Here is a 5,078-nt window from a genome sequence, read left to right on the forward strand (position 1 = left end):
TCGGGATAGTGATGTCTCTCTGTCTCTATCCTTATCTCTCTTGCTTAGGGGAGAAATAAATAAAATTTTAAAAAAGAAAACTTTAGGGGGGTCGGCATCTGGAGTAGGGAAGTGTCCCTGGATTAGAGGCTGTGACAGTTCGCAGGGACTCCCCTGCGGTGGCTACAGGGCTGACAAAAAACTACTAACGTTCCTGTATTCGCAAAGTGAAAGCTCATAAGAACATAATGGACAGAGAAGAGAAAACTTATGATGGCTGCGAAGGCCCTAATGTCGGGTATGGCAAGCTGATATCTTCCGATGGCCACAAATTTATTGTGAAAAGAGAACACGCACTAACATCAGGAACAATAAAAGCCAGATGGGCCAGGTCAGTGTACTGAGAATGAAACCAATGAGGTCAATTTTAGAGTGATTCCATCATGTGTGCTAGCAAAAGTATGCACGTATCTCACCTACAAGGTTTGCTACGCTAAGAGCTCCACCAAGATTCCTGAATCCCCAATTGCATGTGAAATTGCACTGGAACTGCTGATGGCTGCGATTTTCCTAGATAGTTAAATAAAATAAATGATAATAAACTGTTCCCTTTTTTGGTATTTAATACCTGTAGTTTAGTTAGTAATTTTTTCATATTTAGCATATAGTTGACTGTATTCAATTGAACTTTAAAAGTTTGTTGTAAAGCAAATTATCTTCTATTTCTTTGCATAGCAATCAGAGTTAAATTCAATTACTATATCAGCAGATTAAGGGCTTTTTCACAAATTGAGAAATAAACAAGTATGCCAATTTGTATGTGGTTTTTCCTATATCCTTTGGATATAGCTTTTAAAATTAAAGCAGTGTTGACAGTAAATGCTGAAATTGAAGTATCAATGAACATGTTCTACAGGTGAATAATGGGTTAAGTATTTTTATTTTTCTAGTGTTTTTTTCTTTTTTTAATACTCTATTTTTTAGAACAGTTTTAGTTTTATAGCAAAATTAAAAGGAAGGTTTAGAGATTTCCCATACACCCACCACCCCCACAGATCAACATGCCCCACCACAGCGGTGGATTTATTACAACCAGTGAACCTGCATTGATACATCATCATCACCCAGTGTCCATAGTTTATGGCAGGGTACAGTATTACTGTTGTACATTCTGTGGTTTTAGATGAATGTATAAACATATAGCTCCACTATTATATATAGTATCATACAAAATATATATAGTATTTTCAATGGACTAAAAACCTTCTGTGTTCTGTCTATTCATCATCCTCTTCTCCCTGTGTTGTTTTCTGGTGTTCTTATTTTAAAAAAAAGATCAATTTCAATCTTATAGCCACCATTAGCACTACTAGAGCTATGCAAATAATTGCATTATAAACACACTTATATTAACTTAATCAAAATATTGATTTTTTATAACTCACAGAAAATAAGAGTTTAAAATTCTTCTGTGTCTTTCGATAAAATACAGTATTGTTTAAATATATCTCTTTGTTTATTGCTACAACTTTATTCAAAAGCAATTTTGGAAGGTTACTGGGTAAAACTTTCACAGCAGTAAGTATTGGAACTATGGTCAACAAGTAAACTACATGACTTAGGAATTCTTGGGGGTTTATTTTAGAGTTTTTTGCTGTAGGGCGTATGTTTTCATGGGAGAGACAGAGAGACAGAAAGCAGGAAATCACTCCCCCAGGGGGAATGGTCATGCCAGAATCCCTTCTCCTCCATTCTTGTCTCGGAATTTTGGGCACACACGTACATGTGCCAGGCATGAGTTTCAAGCCACCAGGTCTGGGACTCAAACTGTGGTAGACCACTTGGGAGTCCAATGACCTAAGCATTATGCTATCTGCTGGTTCCTGACTTAGAAATTCTTGTGCATTGTGCATTTTGGGCAATTCAAGGTACTGTTATTGACTATAAAGTTTCCTTTGCAATTTTCATTGTTCTTTCATAATCCCTTATTGGGATTAAACTTCTGATTATTAAAAACAAAAACAAACAAACAAACAAAACACTCCCCCAGGGGGAATGGTCATGCCAGAATCCCTTCTCCTCCATTCTTGTCTCGGAATTTTGGGCACACACGTACATGTGCCAGGCATGAGTTTCAAGCCACCAGGTCTGGGACTCAAACTGTGGTAGACCACTTGGGAGTCCAATGACCTAAGCATTATGCTATCTGCTGGTTCCTGACTTAGAAATTCTTGTGCATTGTGCATTTTGGGCAATTCAAGGTACTGTTATTGACTATAAAGTTTCCTTTGCAATTTTCATTGTTCTTTCATAATCCCTTATTGGGATTAAACTTCTGATTATTAAAAACAAAAACAAACAAACAAACAAAACCTTTAAAAAAACCGGAGGGTCAGTAAGCCAGAAAGGCAGTGTGGTGGTTAAGGCCACTGGATCCCACATGGCCGACTGCACGGTTGCATTCCTCCTGGGATTAGAACCCAGGCCTCCCTTATGGCCTAAGCCTGTGGAGCAGTGGCATCCAGCACGTTCCACCATGATCAGGCTCAAATAAGCCTTCATTTAATAAATGCTGAAAAAGACATACGACATATAGGGAGTGGTGGAGTCTATGTAATATATATCACGAAGAAAGGGATAATTCTTTTACTGTATAAATAGCATGCACAACTTATAGAAAAGGGTATAGAAAGACTCTTAAACACCTTTATGTCACTCATCATAATGAAATAATGCAAAAAATATGAAACGAGTTACATTTCCCCCATATCAGACAGGCCAAGTACCCTGCATTGGCAAGCATGGATTATCAGGTGTTAGTACAGGTGTGGGGAGCAGGTATGTTCCCCTGGGGTGGTAGAATACATTCACACAACCTCTACAGAGGAAAATATGACAATATATACCAAAATTACAGCCACACACATCCCTTGTCCTGGCAATTCAACTTGCTTAGGTCCAAAATAATGTTGTCAGTCAACATTCCATAGAACAAATATTGCTTGAGGGTCTAGTATGTATTGGCAACGTTCTCATTGCTGAAGATACAGCAGGAAACACAACAAAATCCTTCTTTCTTTTCTTTTCTTTTCTTTTTTTGAGAGGTTTTTGCTATAGGGAGCGTGTGCTCTCCAGAAAGACAGAAAGTGAGAAATCACCCCTCAGAGGGGATGGCCATACCACAATCTCTTCTCCATTCTCCTCTCAGGATCTTGGACACACACGCACATGTGCCCAGCATGCATTTCAGCCACCGGGTCCAGGACTTGAACTGATGTTGACTACTTCGGAGTACAGCGACATAGCCATTAGGCTAACTGCTGATCCCGAAAATCCTTCTTCTTTCCATGAAAGGAAACTATTCCTGGCTAAAGCAAACAATTGATAAGAAAATCAAAGGAACAAATGAAATAAATTCTGGTTTATGCTGTGGACTACTATAAAGCTGTTTTAGAAAATGCATCAACACTTGGGGGCCAGCAATTGGTATAATGGCTATATTGCTGGACTCCCATGTAGTTGACCACAATTCGAGTCCTAGACCCGGTGGCTTAAACTCCCGCTGGGCGCATGTGCGTGTGTGCCCAAGATCCTGAGAGGAGAATGGAGGAGAAGGGAATGTGGCGTGGCCATCGCCCCTGGGGGTGATTTCTCGCTTTCTGTCTCTCTGTCTCTCTGTCTTTCTGGTGAGCACACACGCTCTATAACAAAAAACTCTCAAAAAATAAAACAAAATAAAAAGAAAGGAAGAAAATGCATCAACACTACATGTAGTGACATGAGATACATAGCAAGAGAATCAAGCAAGGTACAGAACCATGCATAGAATTCTATTTGTGTCAACTACTATTTTTGTAAAAGCTTTTCCATATGTACGTGTGCACACGCACATGCACACAATCACGCACTTATAAAAGGACATACAAGAAGCTCGAAATAGCATTGATCTTCAAGTTGATGGAAGGTCAGGTGAAAACAAGACACATATTGGTGTGCTCTTGTGTACTTTGAAAATTATGAGAAGATTTCAAAGTGTTTAAAAAAATGGCAAGGACAAATTTGTCTTAGTGCAAAACAATTGAAATCCACACATAGTTTTTTTTATAATACGCATTTTCCACGGCCTTTTAAAGACCCCCTCATATGTGCTATATGCATATGTTAAATATGACATAATGTGTGAAAATAGACCAAAAGTATAAATAGAAATTATTGGGTGAATATATGCCCAAACCATAGCGAAATCTTTGTATGCTATTATACTACATAACAGCGAATTTTAAAAAAGGGGAAAAAAAATGAAGATCTTCAAGGATAAAAAGTGCGCTGTGTAACTGCTTAAATCCATGCTGGCAAAACTGCAGTTCAACCCCTAGTCACACATTATTTGTTGACTCCCTGTTCTTCCTTCCTTGGACAGTTTATTTTCAGCAAAGAAGCGTCCATTGCTGTGTGCTGAAATGAGACAGTAGCCCACACATGGCCACTTCACTATCACCGCAGACTCTTGCAGAACTGTCAGTTACTGGGCTCTTTATTTTTCCTCCACGTCTCTCAGAATGAGCCGTTTGGACTGAGTTGCTTCTTGGGTTTCTCAGCTGTTTGCTGACATCACCAGCTGGTTTACCTTCTTCTGCCCTGGACCAGCTCCTTCTCTAGTTTCCCAATGCTTTTGTGGCAACAACATTAGGACTCTGTTGGTCCTGGGTATTTCTTTTTTCTTTTTATAAAGAATTATTTTATTTCACTTTATTTATTTACTTATTTTTTTATTTGACCAGAGGGGGCAGCGAGAAAGCAAACTGCTAGGTCCAGGATTCGAACCACGGTTGGCCATGTGGGAGACCAGCGCCCCTAAACAGCACACCACCTGCTGGCCCCAATCTCAACTATTTCTGTTTTTGTTTAACCATAATCCTCTCTCCATCCTGTTAGAGTTTTCAGTACTCACACACACACATGCCTGGGATGTTTTTCAGGTCACTGGGCTTGGGATTTGAACTGGGATTGGCCATGTGGGATCCAGCTCCCAGTGCACAGCACTTAACTTTTGCACTACAAGAGAGGTCCTGGCTGCGGCGGAGGGTGGAGGGGCCCTG

The 5,078-nt window shown here is 39.6% G+C and overlaps 1 pseudogene; it reads left to right on the plus strand.

Moving 5' to 3' along the window:
• The first annotated feature begins 227 nt into the window (after nt 1–227).
• On the plus strand, nt 228–561 carry LOC106735722 (elongin-C pseudogene; annotated as a pseudogene).
• Nucleotides 562–5,078: the final 4,517 nt, after the last annotated feature.

The sequence above is a fragment of the Tupaia chinensis genome, unplaced genomic scaffold, assembly GCF_000334495.1.
Source record: "Tupaia chinensis unplaced genomic scaffold, TupChi_1.0 Scaffold000495_1, whole genome shotgun sequence".
Lineage (NCBI taxonomy): Eukaryota > Metazoa > Chordata > Mammalia > Scandentia > Tupaiidae > Tupaia > Tupaia belangeri.